Source organism: Giraffa tippelskirchi, chromosome 3 (genome assembly GCF_054371585.1).
Source record: "Giraffa tippelskirchi isolate mGirTip1 chromosome 3, T2T-mGirTip1v1.2.pri, whole genome shotgun sequence".
Lineage (NCBI taxonomy): Eukaryota > Metazoa > Chordata > Mammalia > Artiodactyla > Giraffidae > Giraffa > Giraffa tippelskirchi.
Window position 1 is genome coordinate 84782755 of NC_137277.1, and position 20974 is coordinate 84803728.

Below are 20974 nucleotides of genomic sequence, written 5' to 3' on the forward strand. Positions count from 1 at the left end.
TTGGTAATGATGGAAGATAATGCAGATTTCCTTCCTAGGAGTGTGCAGTTTTTGTACCACTTCCAGCAGCTCAGTCGTGTCTGACTCTTTGCAATCTTAGGGACTGTGTAGCCCTTCGGGCTTCTCTGTCCATGGGATTCTTCAGGCAAGAAGACTGGAGTGTGTTGCCATTCTCTTCTCCAGGGGATCTTCCTGACCCAGGGATCGAACCTGTGGGTTAGTTTTAATTTGCTTTTTCAATTATAAATGAAGTTGGGCAATTCTTCATATGTTTAATAGCTATTTGTGTTTTTCTTCAGATAGCCTATTTATGTTGCTTGCCTGTTTTTCTGTTGGGTGTTTTCTTTTTTTTCCCCTGTAATAACTAAGAATTCTTTATATGTGGGGAATATTAGATCTATGTGTTGCAAATATACTTTAATTGATCATTTGTCTTTGTCTTTATTTATGGTCTGTTTTGCTATATAAAATTCTAAATTATTATCAAAGAGGCCTTCCCCAACTCAGTGTTATAAAATAATTCATCTATATTTTCTTTAAGTATGTTTATGGTTTCATTTTTTACTTGTAAATCTCTAATCCATTTAGAGTTTTATCTTTGTGTACACTGTAACACATCCATTCTACTATATATATATATGTATATTTTGAGAATAGCTCTTTGATTGTCAAATAATATTTATTAAAGTCTATCCTTTGCTAACTTGAGATGCTACCTCTGTCATATACTAGATTCCTAGAAATCCTTTTATTTATTTATTTGGCTGTGCGGGGTCTTAGTTGTGGCATGTGGAATCTTCAGTTGCAGCATATGGGATCTAGTTCCCTGACCAGGGATGGAACCCAGGCCCCCTTGCATTGGGAGCAGGAGTCTTAGCCTCTGGGCCACCAAGGAAGTCCCTCCTATAAATTCTTGGGTCTGTTTCAAATCTTACTGTGTTTCACCAGCATGTTAGTTTATTCATTTGCTAATGTGACACTTTAAAAATCGTTAAGACAGTATATATTGTAGTATCCAATAGGGCTGTTCCACTTATTTTCATAGTGTTCCTGGCTAGTCTCGCTATTTATTTTTCCTGTGTAAACTTAATAATCAACTTTCTTCATCACAGAAAAAGAAATCTTACTGGCATTATTATCATAACAAATTTATAAGTTAGTTAAAAAAGAATTTTTAATCTTTTCATTCAGAAACATGATGTGTTCTTTTACTTGTTCAGGTCTACTTTTGAAGTGTTTGTAAAGTTCCTCCTTGTGTTGGTTTTGCACATTTCTTGTAAAATTAATTTCTAGGTATTTTATCTTTTTTGGTTGAGTTTGGTACTGTAAATGTGGTCTTTTTCATTATGTTTTCTGTTATTGTCTGTATGTTAAGAATATTTTAAAAAATCAGCCTGTTCATCTGATTCTTTGTTGGGTACTGTAGGAAAGTCTTAAAAATGGATAAAATATAGATTAAGTGAAATTAGATATAGTACATTAATTCAGTGGAATACTGTGCAGTTTGTATTAAAATGGACAGGTCCCTGTGACACATGAAGTAAAAAAGTAGGTGTTTGTTTTTGTTTTAGCCCTAGAGAAAAAAGTCTTGTATTCAAATGTTAACAATAGTTATTTGGAGATTGTGAGATAAGTTTTACTTTTTGCCTACCTTTTCAGGCAATTACTAGCTGTCCCCGGAAGTGGACATGTTTTCCTTCCTTGCACGTGTCCATTCATCTTTACTAGATTTCCAAACTTACAGTGAGAATGGACATGTATCTACATTTTCAGCAGTGGATTGTGAAAAGAAGTGACATTTGTCCTAGATTTTAAGGCATTGCCCATGTCTTCCCCAGCAGTTGCTTTTCTCCTTTTGTGTAGCTTGCTAAGTCGCTTCAGTCATGTCCGACTCTTTGTGACCTGATGGACTGTAGCTTGCCAGGCTCCTCTGTCCATGGGATTCTCCAGGCAAGAATACTGGAGTGGGTTGCCATGTCCTCCTCCAGGATCTTCCCCACCCAGGGATCGAACCCCAGTCTCCTGCATTGCAGACAGATTCTTTACTGTCTGAGCCACCTGGGAAGCTCTTTCTCCTTTTATGCTGATTTAACTGGAAGTGGTTAGATCATGCAGATGGTGGCAGTGCCTTAGAGGATAGTTGACTGCAAGGACCAGAGCTGCCTCACTAAGTTGGATCATTTATTTCAAGATTGAAATTAAAGCTAAATAAACTTTTTGCTTGTTAATTCACCTGATTTTTGGTTCTCTTTTGTGTTCTAGTTTTACTTTGGCTAGTATACCTGAGTATTCTAAATATGTGAACACGTTACTTTTATAATAAAAAAAATCCATTTTCAAAGAATTAAGATTATATTATGCTTATTTTACTGAAACTTAATTTTCTCATTTAAAATATCTTGAATATCTTTCCATGCCATCAGTGCCCACTTTTATTTAAGTAAACCTTTTATTTGGAATAATTACAGATTCACAGGAAAGTTTCAGAGATGGCCCTGAGAGTTCTCATATTCATACCCAGTTTCAGTTTCCTCTTATGTTATCTTTGTTTCAGTATCCCCTTATTTTACAGTGGTACATTTGTCAAAACTAAGTACATAAAACATGGTACCTTTATTAAACTAACATTGGTACATTACTATTTATTAAACTCTGGATTTTATTTGGATTGCACCATTTTATTTACTGATGCTGTTTTTCTGTTCTAGGATCCAGTTCAGGAGACCACATTTTATTTGTGTAATGTTTCCTTAGTCTTCTCTGGCCTCCTCTGATAGTTTGTTAGTCTTTCCTTCTTTTCCTTGACAGTTTTTACTGTTGAAGTGTTTTGTAGTACCCTCAAATTGTGTTTATCCTGATGTTATTCTCATGATTAGACTAGGGTTATGGGTTTTTGAAAAGAATACCACAGAGATGAAGTGCCGTTCACATTATATCCAGGAGTACATGGTATCTACATGACATCAGGGATATGCAAACCATTATCACTTGATGAAGGTGGTGTTTGCCATGCTTTTTTAACTGTAAAGTTCTATTTTTTGCTTTTCACATTTTCCCTTTTCTTTGGAAGCAAACCAAATGTAGCCCCCAATGAAAAGGAAAGGGGAAAATACCCATTTTTGAAGGCTAAATTTAATCTGCTGGATATCAAGCTTGATGTCCACCAGACTAACTTTAGATACTTGAAATTTTCTGCTTTGATTCTATGGACAGCTGACTAGTCAGCATGGAACTAGGCTAGGATTTACTTCTTTAACTGCACAGAATTTAGCCTACTAGTTGGGAACAGAGAAGAGTAAGTGGGATCAGAGAATATACTTGTATCCCTCCCGAGATGCCTCATTTTTTTCTGTTTGCCATCTTAATCTGGAAATCAGAGTTAAAATCCCTCTCTCTGGAGATTTGAACATTTCTGGTACTTTAATGGGAAGAAGATTTAACTGAGTACCATTTATTGAGTTACATTTGGGGCCAGTACTGTGCTAGGTTTTTTATATGAATCATATTTAATCTTTAGAACAATCTTGAGAGGAAAGTGCATCTTACCACAAAGAAACTGAGACTAGATTTTGACTTCCCTAATGTCATTCAGTTTATAAGTGGTAATACCCAATCAAAACTATTTCTTCCCTTCCCCCCTTCCTCCTTTTTTTCTCTTATATATCACAGGGCCACCAGTTCTCTTGTCTCTCCATCAGTGAGAACAACCTAGTTATCATTAGATAGAGGTATATGATAGCTATTTGGTATAGTTAACAGGTAGTATGAAAAGATAAACATTATTAATGCTATGTGATGTAATCAGATTTTCAAGTTAGGATTCTCTTTTACCCAACACAGATTGTGTGCTGCCCTGTTTTCTCTGTCCTAGTGTATACCTGAATACCTGAAGAAACCCACAAAGAGACAGGAACTCTGCTGGTCTCAGTTCCAGCTCATTGCTGCACAGCTGATGGTTGAATTAGCAATAGTCTGACTTTGCCACTGGCAAGTTCATTCTGATGCCAGGGGCTTACTTAACTGATTTCTCCCCCCAGAACTAACGATGATGACGAAGAAGTAAATGTATAGTTTTTTCTGAGAGTATATTATATGCACATATAGTGGTCATACTAGCAAAGATTGATCTTTTTTGTTGTTGAAGTGATGTCCCGTTTTATTAAAGAGAGGTCAGAGTTTTCTTTAATGGTATCTTCAGAGATTTGTTATAGATAGTAAACTAAGTGTTTAAAAAGTGAAGTTATATTGTATATTTGATGGTAATAAATGGTAAGGGAAATAAAGTATGAAAGGAAGTTAGGAAGTGTTTAGGTGGCGGGGGGAGTGCAATTTTAAACACAGCAAAGGAAGGCTTCACTGAGAAGTTGGCATTTGAGTAAAGAACTGAAGGAGGTAAGGGGTGAAATTATGTAAATATTCAGGGCACAGTAGGAAATGAAAGGGCCTGGAGGCAGAGTTGGGCCTGTTGTTTTTGAGTTCTGTTATTCTGCATCCCGGAGAAGGCAATGGCACCCCACTCCAGTACTCTTGCCTGGAAAATCCCATGGACGGAGGAGCCTGGTAGGCTACAGTCCATGGGGTCGCTAAGAGTCGAACACGACTTCACTTTCACTTTCACTTTTCCCTTTCATGCACTGGAGAAGGAAATGGCAATCCATTCCAGTATTCTTGCCTGGAGAATCCCAGGGACGGTGGAGCCTGGTGGGCTGCCGTCTATGGGGTCGCACAGAGTTGGACACGACTGAAGCGACTTAGCAGCAGCAGCAGCAGCATTCTGCATCCACCTTATACTCTGCTTTTCAAACTTTTAGTATAACAGGTAAATTGTCCCTGCCAAGGCCAAATTGTACCTGAAATCTGCTTCCCTCTCTCTCACATATGATTGTGACTCTGCTGCCCGTGCCCTCTCTTTGCCTGTATCATGTTTCCTCACTATTGATTTGTTCCCATGACCATGCAAAAATGATGAAGTGACCCCCTCAAGCTACTACTCTCTGTTCTCTTTCACAATGAAACTGAAAAGAGGTTGTTTTTACTGTTCTTTGCATTCCATTCAGCTTTTTTTTTTAAAAAAACCTACTCCAATGAGCTTTTGCCCCCCAAAGAACATTTAAAGAGCTCTTGTCTAGGTCACCAGTGACCTCCATGTTGCCAAATGCTCCCTTCTCATCATTCTCTGATTAAATTCTAGCCAGTTATCCATTTACTTGTTTATTATGTTCCTCCTTACTAGTATGTAATTTCCATGACAGCATGCACGTGGATGCACGTGATATTTTTGGCTGCATGGGTAAGTGAGACTATACATGTCCTTGTACATACCTTACATGCACCACTGTCCACTTGCCTGAGTTTTTTTCCTTGGGGCAAATTGCTAAAAGTAGAAATTACTGAGCCAAAGAGTATACACATTGTAAAGGCTTTGTTCTTGTTAGTAAGCTGTCTCCTTAACCAGAATGTACTGTTGCTGCTGCTGCTGCTGCTAAGTCGCTTTAGTCGTGTCCGACTCTGTGCGACCCCATAGACGGCAGCCCACCAGGCTCCTTCGTCCCTGGGATTCTCCAGGCAAGAATACTGGAGTGGGTTGCCATTTCCTTCTCCAGTGCATGAAAGTGAAAAGTGAAAGTGAAGTCGCTCAGTCATGTTTGACTCTTTGTGACCCCATGGGCTGTAGCCTACCAGGCTCCTCCGTCCATGGGGTTTCCCAGGCAAGAGTACTGGAGTGGGGTGCTTAGTATTTGTTTATTTTTAAGGCTTTAGCATTTATTATGAACACCTCTTAAATGCTGTTACTTTTTTAGATTTGTATCTTTTCCCAGATTGCCAAAATCCCAGTGTAACTTACAGTTTCATACTTTAATATTCTGTCAGGCCTAGATAGTCTAATAGAAAAAAGTGCTCCTGAAGTTTTGTGTTCACAGAGTATTGGAGACTTTGAATATCATTGGAGCAGTATGACTGTCTTTAGGAAAGAAGTTTTAGCCATTATACTGTGTCCTGCTGTCTTATCTGAGGAGTAACACATTTGCTAGAGGTATTTTCCTCTAGATTGCTGCCCTAGTTAGAGGTCAAGTACTGTGGTAACCACACTTTTGCTATATTGATTATAGGAAGAATGCTGAAGAAATACAGCACAAAAGAATACACACAAACACACACACACACACACACATCAAATTTGTACTCTGATTATATGAGTAGATTTCTGATTATGAACTGAAAGTCGAATAGTTTGATTTTGCCTATGTGTTCCTAGTATTTTGTTGTTAAAATGGAGGTGTTTGATAAGAATATTGATAGTGTTATTGATGTATTATACTAATAGTTTACAATTTATCATGTTATTGTCATACTGTAGCCATTAAATTGCACGTTGAGGATTTGGGGTGTTAGAATTTTACTAGTGACTTTTTAATGAGCCTCTTGGTTGTATTTTACCCTCCACCCCTGATATGAGTAAAGCACTGACAGTTAAAAATAGAAAATGCATGAACATATATACATACAATCTTTTGCTCCTTATAATTTAAGCATTCAGTTCAGTTCAGTTCAGTCGCTCAGTCGTGTCCAACTCTGCAACCCCATGAATCACAGCACGCCAGGCTTCCCTGTCCATCACCAACTCCCGGAGTCTACCCAAACCCATGTCCATCAAGTCGTTGATGCCATCCAGCCATCTCACCTGTCGTCCCCTTCTCCTCCTGCCCCCAATCCTTCCCAGCATTAGGGTCTTTTCCAATGAGTCAACCCTTCGCATGAGGTGGCCAAAGTATTATGCTTGGTCTAAATTTGTCATATACCTCAGATCCTAAACTAAACCAAACCAAAATAAAGCACCAAGTAGGGACTTCCTTGGTGGTCCAGTAGTGAAGACTTCACCTTCCCCTGCAGGGAGTGTAGGTTTGACCCTTGATTGGGGAACTAAGATCCCACATATCTCACAGCCAAAAAACCAGAACATAAACAACAGAAACAGTATTGTAACACAGTCAATAAAGAATTTAAAAATTGTCCACGTCAAGAAAAAAAAAATTAAAAAAAAAATAAGGCGAGTAAGGCATAACGTTCTAACATCTTCCTTACACTTTTGCATCTTCTTGTAGAAGTGAAAATTTTGAAGATAAGAAGGTATATTCCTTAGAAGGAGAGTTTAATATTGCTATTATTTAAAATAATTGTTAAGTTGCTTGCTTTTCCTTGAAAAATTTATGCTTGTTTTCAGAAGTCAGGAGTTTAGCTTGTACAAGTTTTGGGAAACTAAATTAGCTGGCACAGTTTATGCAGAAAGTAATAAAAGTTTGATCATATGAAGTATGTGTATGCCTGTGTTTGTTTGTCTTAAGAAAGTAAAGTCTATAAAATTTTTTCTTGTTTCCTAAGTTTAAATAATTAAATTTGGATCTTTTTCCAAAGCACTGAGGCTGTGGAACTGGTGTTTGTTTATAGTTTTCATTTGTGGAGGTGAATTCCTAAATTGAAATTGGATTATTAGTTCAACAGTGGTCATCTGAAAAACCATGTATATTTCCATGTCCTATTTTACATTTTAGGTTGTACAGAAGTAGTTAATATTTATGTTCTGATATTTTTAAAAAAATCTGCTTTGAATTGATTTAATGATTTGTAGATTAGAGTTTTTTTTTTTACACCAGAGTTTAGTTTATCCTTCAAGTTAGTTTAGTTCTTCATAAGGAACTGTGTTTTGATTTGATCAGTAACTAGAAAATAGGCATTTAAAATGTTTTTCATCGACTTCTGAAATGCCACTAAATATTTCTAAGAATACTGAAAAATATCAATATTAGGTTTATATGTATAATAAAATTTGAAAATTATTTAATGAAATGATTACATATACTTGATATTTCAAGTATAAAGAGGCTTGAATAAAAACTTAACTGAATTTATTGCAATTTGAAATGTACAACTTTCTACTTTTAAAGAAGGAGGGTTAGTATATTTTGAACCTGTTAGAGAATTGGTTGAATTGGGATAAGTCCACAACTTTTTGTAAATCAAGATATTTTTTAAGATCTGTCTTTTTCTCTTAGTTGGTATTAATTTCCTGAGGTATTGATATTTTCTGATTAAGCATGTTAGGGTTTGCCTGAAAAAATTTTAAATTATCCAAATGTACTTGATTTTATTAAACTGCATGACTTTATCAAAAGTCCATTGCCATTTGCTTATGGTTTCTGGCTTTTTCAAGTGGAGAATAATAGTGCTCTTAAATTGGATTTATGCTGACTTTTAAGAAACATATTTGTTCCAAGCAGTCTAAGAAGCACAGAGATCTATGTCAATATTCAGAATTCATATTTTCCTTGAACAGAAGGTTGTGATAAAATGGTACATGGTGTGTTTTCATTGCCTGTTGAAAGACTTTCATGCAGTTAAAATAAGCATTTTGATGGTGGTTGAATTAAGAGTTTTTGTCAGTCTCTTCTCATCATGGATGATTAGACTAAAACGTCTGCTTGTCTTGACTTGAGATCACCACAGCTTCAGATAACATGCTTTGTGATTGAAGGTCGAAATATTTTGAATTCTAATAGGCTGCCAGATGAATTGCTTGAAATAGACTGTAAAATTTCAAGGCTTCCTTTTCCATCTGCTGTGAAAAGAACCATTGGGAATGGTTGAGCTTGATGATCATAGAATTACTGGATGGTGATTCTAAAACCCTCAAAGGGAAGTTGCTATGGAGATCTAGTTCCAAACTGAAATGATTCACCTTTGAAAGGCTGCAGGGTCTGAGAAGCTGAACACATCATTGTTCAGGTGGTCATTGGTTAGGAAATTGCTGGTGCCTGTGTAATCAGCACTCCTGTGGTAGTTAACGATCTAAAAAGGTTTGTTCTGAATGATGTGGGACAACAGCAATGTGCATAAGATGGCTTCTCTCAGTCATAGTTTGCTCAGCCTGGAGCTTGTAAAAATACTGTGAACTAAACAGCACAGAAAGGAACTGCTTCATTGAGGAAATTTTTTGAAACAAAATTTTGCCTTGATGAGTTTGATATCTAAAAGAAAATAGTTCCTTTTTAAAATAAAGTTTTTGCATAAACATACTTTGTTCTGTTTTAATCCACCTTAACCCCCACCTTTCATGATAAGGTGCTCTTTATTTCTCTAGGTCCAGGGCCATGGTGAAATGTTCGGCTTTTAATATCCTAAGTGCTATGTTAAGAACCTCTTCGCATAGCCATATGGCCACAGGAGAAGGACTTTAAAAAAGCCCCCAAATCATAGAAAATGAATCTAGGAGAGCCCCTAAATTGTTAGGAGTAGAATGCAATTAATCTCTCTATAGCAAATTGTGCCCCTCAATTCTTTTATTATTCATTATTTGTGAAGTGTATTTTAAATTGATATTATTTACAATTTTTTCTTCTATTTTTACCAAAATTTTTTTTTATCACCTTTCACTTTTAAAAGAATTATTTATTTATTTGGCTATCTTGAGTCTTAGTTGCAGCATTTGGGTCTTAGTTGAAGTGTACAGGTTCCAGAGTGTGTGGGCTCAGTAGTTGTGGTGTTCAGGCTTAGTTGCCTGATGGCATATGGGATCTTAGTTACCGGACCAGAAATCCAACTCGCATCCCCTGCATTGGAAGGCAGATTTCTAACCACTGGAACACCAGGGAAGTCCCTCTCACCTTTCACTTTTATTTCTATATACCTGAGACCAGAATAATTTTTGAAATTCATTTGACAGCAAGTCATTGTAATCTGCTTTTCTTCTATATTAAGATTTCAAAATAGATGAAATTCAGTCTTAATTTCCTAAGTGCTTATAATGTTGAGCTTCTATAATCAAGTATGAAATTTTATCAAAAACAATTTAATGTCTTGTTTCTCTAAATAAGTTCCCCCAAACATTATTGAGGTATATTTTACATATAATAAAATCACCCATTCTTACTGTACAGTTTGATGAATTTTGTTTACTGTATACACTTGTTTCCACCATCACAATTGGAAAATACATTTTCATCCTAAAATGTTTCCTCACATTTTTTTGCAATTCCTCCAACTCTTTTGCTCTAGCAACTACTAATCTGCTTTCTATCATTATAGTTTTATAACATTTTTAGAATTTCATGTAGTATCATCTGGTATGTTTGTCTTACTTTTTTAAACAAGCATAATGTTTTTGAGATTTATCCATATTGTATGTGTTAATATTTTGTTCTTTCTTATTTGGAGAAGGAAATGGCCACCCACTCCAGTATTCTTGACTGGAGAATTCCATGGACAGAGGAGCCTGGTGGGCTACAGTCCATGGGATTGCAAAGAGTTGGACACGACTGAGCGACTAACACTGTTGCTATAGTAATAATGGTATGGATATATCACACTTTGCTTATCCATTCATTAGTTGATGGCTATTTGAATTTCAAATTTCTAGTTTTACTATTATGAATATATTCAAGTCTTTGTGTGAACATATATTTGTTTCTTTCAGATAAATACCTAAAAATGGGATTGCTAAAGCATATGGGAAGTATATGTTTAGCTTAGTAAAATACTGCCATGTACTGTTTTCCAGAGTGGCTATTGGGAATTCCCTGGCGGTCCAGTGGTTAGGACTGTGTGCTTTCACTGCTGAGGGCATGGTTTCAGTCTCTGGTCTGGGATCTGAAATCCTGCAAGCTGCGAGGTGCAGCCAAACAAACAAAAAAAACAAGCGGCTGTAATTCTGATTTCTCACCGGCAATTTGTGAGTTCCAGATACTTCTGAATCTCCTCAAACTTCATATTGTCCGTCATTTAAGCTTAGTCATTCTAAAGGGTTTCTCATTGTGGCTTTAAATTCTGTTTTCCAGATGGTTAGTGATAAGCATCTTTTCATGCTCATCTGTATCTCTTGGATGAAGTATCTGTTCAGACCTTTTGCCTACATTAAACTTGAAGTGTTTGTATTATTTTCAGCTGATAGAGTTCTTTATATATTCTGGCTATAAGTTCTTTTTCATATATATGTTGTGTGAAATTTTCTCTCAGACTGTGGCTTGCTTTTTTGTTTTCTTAATTTTGTCTTTCGCAGAGCAAAAGTTTGGGACTTCCCGGGTAGTCCAGTGGCTAAGACTCCGGGCTTCAATCCCTGGTCTGGGAACTAGATCTTATATGCTACAGCCAAGAGCCAGCACATTCAAATAAATATTTGTTTAAAAAAACCCCAAAGAGCAAAATTTTTTATTATGATCTTCATTTTATGATTTTTTTCCCTCCAGTGTTTTCAATGCTTTCTGTGCCCTGTTTAAGAAATCCTTACCCAACTCAGTGTCACAGAGGTTTTCTTTTAATTGAAGTTTCTCAATGTTAGTACTTACATTTAGGTTTATCAATTTTAATTTTGCCAGAGTTAAAGGATTAAAGTAATTTTTTTCATACAGATAGCTAGTCATTCCAGAATCATCTAATATTTTCTCTCAGTGAATTAATTTGACACTTTATTAGAAATCAGTTGACCCTACATTTTTGGGTCAAATGTAGGATCTGTTTCTGGACTCTGTTCCATTGGTCTGTTTTTTTATTCGTCTGCCAGTACCACGCTGTCTTGATTACTGTAGCTTTAGTAAGTTTTAAAATCAGATAGTATAGATCTTCCAACTTTGTTCTTTTTCAAGGTTGTTTTGGTTTTTCTAGGTTCTCTGTGTAAATTTTAGAATCAGCATTAATTTATGCAAATTAAAACGAAAGGCTGCTGGGTTTTTATTGATTTTTGACTTTGTATTGAAACTGAATGAAGACTGCCAATCTGTGAACATGGTAAATCTCTTAATTTATGTAAGTCTTCTGTCAAAGTATTTTGTAGTTTAAAGTATATATTTTGTACATATTTTGTTAAATGTATCCTGAAGTATTTAATTTTTTTTGCTATTGTAAATTATATTGTAGGTTATTTGTATATGCCCTTAATAAGTTTGAGAAAGTTCTCTTCTATTCCTAGTTGACTGAGGACTTTTATCCTAAATCAGTATTGGATTTTATCAACTGTATTTCTTTTAGCTAGTAAAATGATCATAGAGTTTCTTTTTTATTGTATAAATATGATGACTTACATGAGACTGACTGTTGGATAATAAGCTGCTCATAGAAAGAAAGTGAAAGTGAAGTCGCTCAGTCCTGTCCGACTCTTTGTGACCCCATGGACTGTAGCCTACCAGGATCCTCAGTCCATGGGATTTTCCAGGCAAGAATACTGGAGTGGGTTGCCATTTCCTTCTCCAGGGGATCTTCCTGACCCAGGGATCGAACCTGGGTCTCCTGCATTGTAGGCAGACGCTTTTACCGTCTGAGCTACCAATCTTACTTTTTCATGATTAATAATCCTTTTTACATTATGTTTGATTTGATTTGCTAAGATATTTTTTAAAAAGGTTTTTGCATCTGTGTTAATGAGGGATGATCAGTTCTGTGTTTCTGTTTTTTTTATTTTCTTCAGATCTTTGTCTGATTTGGATATGAGGCCTTATAAATTGAGTTGGAAAGTGTTTCTTCCTTGATTTTCTGAAAGAGTTTGTGGATAATTAGTGTTATTTCTACCCTTAATGTTTGATAGAATTTAATAATAAAGCCATTTGGGGCTGGAGTCTTCTTTGTGGGAAGAATTCTATTTGCAAATTTAGTTTCTTTAATTGATATAGGGCTATTTATATTTTATTTTTTTCCTTTGTTCCGTTTTGGTAATTTGTGTGTTTTTAGCATCTTGATGCTAGATGGTCATATTATCTAGACTGCTGTCTAGACTGTCAGATTTGCTTCTTTCTACCTATTTGGTTTAAATCTGCTTTTCCCCTGTAATTTCTTAAAGTAAGAACTTAAGATTTTAGAACTTCGTTCCTAATGTAATCATTTAAAGTTGCAAACTTTCTTCTGAGTACTGCTTTTGCTGCATTCCACATATTTTGATATGTTGTGTATTTCTTATCATTTTAAAATGTTTTATTTCTTTTATAATTTCTTCTTAATTCTTAAGAAGTATGTATATTTATGAATTTATAGGGTTTACCTATTCCTAATGTTATTGATTTCTAATTTAACTTCTTTGTGGTCAAGGATCATATTCTGTGTAATTTTTAGTCTTTTTTAAGTTTATTGAGACTAATTTTTTGACTCAGTGTGTAGTGTGGGCCAAAAGAACTCTTGAATGTATACTTTGTTTTTATTAGGTGTAATGTTCAATAAATATCACTTACGTGAAGTTGATCAGCATTTTTCATTTTTTTTTTCATTTTTTTTTTTGTCTGATTCTATCACTTAAGAGAGGGGTGTAAAAAATCTCCAGTTCTTGACTGTGGAATAGTCTATTTTGTCTTTCATTTTGACTTCCTATATTTTGAAGTTTTGTTATAAAACATATACATATATATGTATGCCTTCCTGATAAATTTACTTTTCTCTTTATAAAATATCCTTTTATCTGTAAGAATGCTTTTAATTTTGAAATCATAAGATAGCTAGAGCCAGTATAACTATATTATGCTTATTGTTTTCTATTCATTTACTTTCAGTCTATCAGCGTCTTTATATTTAAAGTGCATCTCTTGTACAGAGCATATAGTTGTGTCCTGTTTTATTAACTTTGATAATAAGCAACTTAAAATACATTGTTTAATGTACTTACTGATAAGCTTAGATTTGTGTATATTTCTTTGTTTTCTATCTGTCGCTTCTATGTTTTGTTCCTCTATTTCTCTATGTATTATTTTATTATTTGAAGATTTCTTAGGGATTCACTTTAATATTCATCTTGGTTTTTAACTAGACTTCTTTATGTTTTTCTTTAGTCGTTGCTTTGGCAATTATAAAACACATTTTTAACTTTTCGCAGATAGTGTAAAGGTGTCTTTATCTTACAGTTTACATAGTTTATATTGAATCATTTCATGTAAAATATAAAAACCTTGCAAGTATGTAAGCCCATATCCCTTTCCAGTCCTTTGTGCCATAGTTATTTTTTGTAATGTTATGCATATATAAATGCAGCAATTTTTAAAAATGAGATAAAGTTCATGTAACATAAAATTAGCCATTTAAAAGTGTACATTTTAGTGGCCTTTAGTATTAACACATCCCCCAAATAACTTTTGCTTTAAACATATGTTTTTATTATAAATTAAAAAAAAATACATATATATATATAAATAGGGCTTTCCTGGTGGCTCAGACTGTAAAGAATCTGCTTGCAATGCAGGAGACCCAGGTTCAATCCCTGGGTCAGGAAGATCCTGTGGAGAAGGGAATGGCAACTCTTTCCAGTATTCTTGCCTGGGAAATCCCAAGGACAGAAAAGCCTGGCAGGCTACAGTCCATAGGGTCATGTAAAGTTGGACATGACTAACATTTTATTATAAATAGATGAAGGGGAAAAATGCAACAGCAAAAATTAGTCTTTTGCATTTGCATTTACTCAAATATTTCCATTTTGATGCTCTTTATTTTATTTTATTTTTTTTGAGAACCTGAGGTTCTGCCTAGTATCATTTCCCTTTAGCTTGAAGACATTTTTCAAATATTTAAGTGTAGGGCCATTGACAATGTATTCTCTTGGCTTTCTTTCATCTGAAAATGTCTGTTTGGGCTTCATTCTTTACAAATATTATTGCTGGGTATAAAATTCTTAGTTGATAGGTATTTTGGCTTTTTTTTAATTTTTAAGAAAATATTCTATGTTCCTTTTTAAAAATTTTTGATTATTTGTTTGTGTGTGTCAGGTCTTCATTGCAGCACTCAGATCTTCAATTTTCATCGCAGCATGCAGCCTCCTAGTTGCAGCATGTGGTGTTTAGTTCTCTGGCTGTGGATTGAACCTAGGCCCCCTGTGTTGGGAACATGGAGTCTTAGCCACTGAACTACCAGGGAAATCCCTTGGTTTCCCTTTTTGCACTTTAAAAATGTTTCACTCTTCCAACCTTCTTAGCTTCTGATGAGAAGTCAACCATTAATTGAAACATTTTCTTTTTCTACTTTCAAGATTTGCCCTTTACTTTTGACATTCGTATCATACCCCAGCTATTGTGTCTGCTGTTGAGTGCGTCTGTTCATGGACTTCTTTGAGTTTATTCTTGTTGTTAGTCATTGAGCTTTTTCAATCTGTAAATTTCTATCTTTCAACAAATTTAGATACATTTTTACTTATTAATTCTTCAAATATCTTTTCTGTCCCATTTTTCCTTCACTCTAATTACATATATGCTGGACTATTTTTAAATAACCTAATATGTCCCTGAAGCTCTGTTCATTTTTGCTTAATCTTTTTTTTCTATGTTATCAGAGCAGATGGTTTGTATTGATTGCTTCCCTGGTAGCTCAGCTGATAAAGAATCCACCTACAATGCAGGAGACCTTGGTTCGATTTCTGGGTTGGGAAGATCCGCTGGATAAGGGATAGGTTACCGTCTCCAGTATTCTTGGCCTTCCCTGGTGACTCAGATGGTAAAGAATCCTCCTGCAATGCAGGAAACCTGGGTTTGATCCCTGGATGGGAAGATCCCCTGGAGAAGGGAACAGCTACCCACTCCAGTATCTGGCCTGGAGAATTCCATGGACAGAGGAGCCTGGCAAGCTACAGTCCATGGGGTTGCGAAGAGTTGGATCACTGAGCAATTTTCACTTCAGTTCACAATCTAAAAGTTAACTTGCTCTTTTCCTCTAGTCATCTCAGTTTGGCTGTTATGTCCATGCAGGGTTTTTTTTTAAATAGTGTTTATCAGTTCTGCTTTTTTAAAAAAAAAATTTATTTCTGGCTGTACTAGATCTTCATTGCTTTGCATGGGTTTTCTCTAGTTGTGGTGAATGAGGATTAGTCTTTGTTGCAGTGTACGCGCTTCTCATTGCCATGGTTTCTCTTGTTGCAGAGCACAGGCTCTAGACGTATGAGCTTATTAGTTGCGGCATGCAAGCTCTAGGGCATACCGGGTTCAGTAGTTACGGCATACAAGCTCAGTAGTTGTGACTTGTGGACCCTAGAATGTGCAGGCTTCGGTAGTTGCTGCTCATGGGCTCTAGAGTGCAGGCTCAGTAGTTGTGGTGCATGGTCTTAGAAGATTCTGTGGATGTGGAATCTTCCTGGACTAGGGGTCAAACCCATTTCCCCTGCACTGGTGGGCCGATTGTTACTCACTGTGCCGCCAGGGAAGTCTGGTTCTGATTTTTTAAAAGATCATTTTTATTTCTCTGCTAGGAATGCCTGACCTTTTGTTCATCGTTTGCATATTGGTTTTTGTTTGTTGAAGGTAATTTTAATAGGAACTTAAATTTTTTCTTAGCTACTTCCAGTATCTGGATCATCTCAAGTTCAGTTTTTTACTTGCTTTCTTTTCTTTTAACAATGTGTTTGATTTTCCTCAGGTAATTTTAGATTATATCTTGGACATTGTGAATGTTATGTTGTGATTCTGGATTCCATTGTTTTTCTCTGCTGTGTGTTGTTTCCTTTGTGTTAGTAGGCAGTTGGACTTGAACTACAAACTCCACTTCTTAGTCGGTAGCTTCCTTGTCACTTCAGATATTTTGTCTTTAAGTAGTCTGCTTCAAGTGTGCCTTGCCAGTGCAGTTCTGGTGTCAGTCAAAAAGATGTGTGTACAGAATTTGGGGATTCCCTCTAGTTTCCCTTGCTTTCTCCTGTCCCCATGTATTCTTCCATTGCCACAGTTTCCCTGGCTTTATCTTTCTGGGTGCCCAGACCAGACAGTTTATCTGCTTCTGTGCTGTGCTGCTTATGCTTGGCTCCAGACTGAATGTCTTAAAAATGGGAACTCACATCATACAACTCCCCTCCTTTATGCATGTATTCTTAACCAGTCTGTCTTTGTTCTTTAGTGCCTTTAGGTCACTGCTTTTTTTTTTTTTTTTTTTTCCTGTATCTTGTTCTTATGGCATAGTGCTTCTTCTCTTGAGTGGGAATGGTAGTTTTCCAGGGGGATTTTAGTATGCCATTGTTGAAAATGGAAATCCTTTGGATGGAATTTTCAGCTGCTTAATAACTCAGTGGCATGCCAAAAGTGGAATACATTTCTTTCCAGATTTGTACACTGGCACTTCTTATAGTGATAGCCTGCATCTTAAGGCAGTGAGTTTTGAACCTTCAGAAGAATGTATTTGAGATTTATAGTTAAATTCAACTTCTTGCCCAAATACTTTTCTGAATTTATCATTGTTCTGTATTTATCCTTAGTAATAATATGTTATTGTTATGCTTTGATTATTATATAATAATATTCATTTGAGTGAAGAATTGATAATGATAAGTATTACATTTCTGAGGATTCTGAATATATTTGTGGTGCTGCAGTATTATCTCTCATATATCTTTTTGGGGTTAATTGAAGAAGATAGTAAATTTTCAGTTCAGTGTGTTAGTGACTAAATTGTAACTGGTTTATATTTACTGTGGGAATATTTTTGTTGGGGATGGACTAAACATTTTATTGACTTATGTGTTCTTTCCTTTTTTTAAAAAAATTTACTCAAGGTTCTTTGAGACATCATTGTTGATACCTTTTAATGTGAGTTTATCTTATACGGCAATTATAATGACAGTATTATGAAAGGAGGCATATTAAGTGAATTTTTAACTAAATATTCACAGTAGAAAAGAGAAGAGAACCTTAAAATATTTTTCCCTTAAAGAAAGTCTAAATTAATATCTCTTAGAATGGTAAATTTGGGCCAAACACTGGAGTTAGTTGGTGGATATATCAATAGTGCAAGAAATGTATTTTACCACTTCTTTGTGCCCCTTTATTTTAAATGTATGAAAGTGCTGCACTCAATATGCCAGCAAATTTGGAAAACTCAGCAGTGGCCACAGGACTGGAAAAGGTCAGTTTTCATCCCAATCCCAAAGAAAGGCAATGCTAAAGAATGCTCAAACTACCGCACAATTGCATTCATCTCACACGCTAGTAAAGTAATGCTCAAAATTCTCCAAGCCAGGCTTCAGCAATATGTGAACTGTGAACTTCCAGATGTTCAAGCTGGTTTTAGAAAAGGCAGACGAAACAGAGATCAAATTGCCAACATCCGATAGATCATCGAAAAAGCAAAAGAGTTCCAGAAAAACATCTATTTCTGCTTTATTGACTATGCCAAAGCCTTTGACTGTGTGGATCACAATAAACTGTGGAAAATTCTTCAAGACATGGGAATACCAGACCACCTGACCTGCCTCTTGAGAAACCTGTATGCAGGTCAGGAAGCAACAGTTAGAACTGGACATGGAACAACAGACTGGTTCCAAATAGGAAAAGGAGTTCGTCAAGGCTGTATATTGTCACCCTGCTTATTTAACTTGTATGCAGAGTACATCATGAGAAACGCTGGGCTGGAATAAGCACAAGCTGAAATCACGATTACAGGGAGATATATCAATAACCTCAGATATGCAGATGACACCACCCTTATGGCAGAAAGTGAAGAAGAACTAAAAAGCCTCTTGATGAAAGTGAAAGAGGAGAGTGAAAAAGCTGGCTTAAAGCTCAACATTCAGAAAACCAAGATCATGGCATCCAGTCCCATCACTTCATGGGAAATAGATAGGGAAACAGTGGTAATAGTGGCTGACTTTATTGTTTTGGGCTCCAAGATCACTGCAGATGGTGATGGCAGCCATGAAATTAAAAGACACTTACTCCTTGGAAGGAAAGTTATGACCAACCTAGATAGCATATTAAAAAGCAGAGACATTACTTTGCCAACAAAGGTCCATCTAGTCAAGGCTATGGTTTTTCCATTAGTCATGTATGGATGTGAGAGTTGGACAGTGAAGAAAGCTGAGCACCGAAGAATTGATGCTTTTGAAGTGTGGTGTTGGAGAAGACTCTTGAGAGTCCCTTGGACTGTAAGGAGATCCAACCAGTCCATCCTAAAGGAGATGACTGATGTTGAAGCTGAAACTCCAATACTTTGGCCACCTCATGTGAAGAGTTGACTCATTGGAAAAGATCCTGATGCTGGGTAGGATTGGGGGCGGGAGGAGAAGGGGGCGACAGAGGATGAGACAGCTGGATGGCATCACCGACTCGATGGACATGAGTTTGGGTAGACTCCAGGAGTTGGTGATGGACAGGGAGGCCTGGTGTGCTGCGATTCATGGAGTCACAAAGAGTCGGACACGACTGAGCTACTGAACTGAGCTGTTGGTGATTACTAACAGAAATTTGCAGCAAACTGTACACAACAGAATTTTGCAGATATTTAAAATTATATGGCTAGAGATACTTCCCAAAATAAAAGAGAACTGGTATTGTACTCTGCAATAGTAGCAATAAAAACAACCTTCATCTTGGGGACCAGAGCCCCATTCAGGTAAGCTGTTCTTCTGTTTGGTTGATTGGTTTGAGGTTTTATAGTTCATGTTCAGATCATATTTCCAAGGTATATGAACTGATACCACCACTCCCACAGTTGGGTTCTTGTCAGGGCTTCCTAGTCTTCCTTTGTGTGTGTGTACTTAAAAGTGATACAGTGGTGGCTGTCTTCATCCTGCCTAGGGAACTGCTTTTCAACGGCTTTGTTATATCTTCCTCTTCAGCAAGAGGGAAATTTAGGTTCTGCTTTTGTGAGTACATTGGCTTATTTTTATTATGTGCACTGAAATTCTTAAAGCTAGGTCAGCAGCAAAGTGTTCATGAGGTAATTAAAAAACTTGTCGGATATTATCTTCTGGTAAGTAATAGGAGGCAACATTTAAGCCATTAGTGATAAATTATTTGCTAGACAATGAAAAGATGAAAGGCATTCTGAGTATCTTATAAGGTGCATTTTTACTGAAATTAATGAGTTTGACAAAGCTAATCCAATTTCTTTGATAGGTGGTACTCTTGCATACAATTGATGAGGGCTTAAAATTTTTTACTGAGTCATCTTCTGTTTAAGGAAGAAATAAAACTTGAACTGGATAGATTTTGGCTAGATAAAAGGGAACAAGAATTTCCTTGATGTGGACTCTCCAGAAAGGGGGATAGTACAAACACTTGTTCTGTGCATCAAAGATTTTGCCACAGAAAATTTTTTTTTTGAATTTTTTTTTTTCAGTAGATAACATCTCTGTTTAAAGATGAGGAAACCAGGAGTCAGAAATTGGTTGTTAACTCTGTTACCTTAGGCAAGTTAATGGCAGAACTCATAATTTCTGAAGCCAGAACTATTGGCCTGATGACACTTTATACCAAGTGGATGCATTCAGTTTTAAATATGGGGTATTAGATACTCATATTGTTTTACGTATGAGAGGAAACATAATATCTGAGTTTCAATATTTCCAGTTGCAATAGAATTCCACGTCAAAATGCCTTAAAAATGAGGGTTATCTGTCAGCTTTTGCTATTTAAGCAGGTGAGATGGTTTCAGGCAGTGTTTGATCCATTGATTCAAAACTGACCCTAAAGACTTAATCTCTTTCTGTCTTTGCTCTCTGAATTGAACAGCTTTATCCTAAGGCTGTGGTCTGAAGATGGCTTCTAGCATCTCACTGGCCACTTGGTTTCTAGTTCACATCTGCCAGGGAAAAAGAATGACGCTGGCCCACCCTTCCAATAAAAAGCTTTGAGATTTACTTCACTTGGACCTGCTTTGGACAGGCCCAATCTTTGACCATTCATTGTGGGTAGATAGAATCATCTAAACTCCCTAAACTCCAAAGCAGTAACGGGAGGTGGTTAGAAGAGAGAGGACATACATAGATTTTAGGGAGTTGACAATAAATCTATATGTTCCAGTGTCAAACTTGAACATTATCATTTGCAGTTTTGTTAATTGGAGAGGAGAGAAAATGTCTATTAAATTTTAAGTTAAAATTTTTTAGGAACCAATTCACTTCCATACTTCGATTCTTGACTGGCACATATCATCTTTCTTTTCAGGGTAATTCCTCATAATACTGGTTTAAAACATCCCATTATTATGAGTTAAAGCAGTATAATTCTGATGAAATTTCATTACTATAGTTGTAATAAAATGTTTC

General features: G+C 36.1%; 1 protein-coding gene and 1 long non-coding RNA gene across 11 annotated transcripts in view; both read left to right on the plus strand.

The window, feature by feature from the left end:
• Positions 1–20974, plus strand: part of OLA1 (Obg like ATPase 1) — a 164446-nt gene that overhangs the window by 44884 nt on the left and 98588 nt on the right. The window contains exon 1 of one of the 10 annotated variants that reach the window (XM_081584622.1): positions 10213–10344. The exons of the other annotated variants lie outside the window; for them this stretch is intronic. The gene's annotated coding sequence lies outside the window, so the exon portion shown is untranslated. Of the gene's footprint in view, positions 1–10212; positions 10345–20974 lie in introns of those variants that run through there. 10 annotated transcript variants of the gene reach the window in all.
• Positions 4096–6485, plus strand: LOC145543367 (uncharacterized). Its single transcript, XR_014080667.1, has 2 exons — positions 4096–4427; positions 5716–6485. It is a non-coding gene; the product is annotated as an uncharacterized LOC145543367 (long non-coding RNA).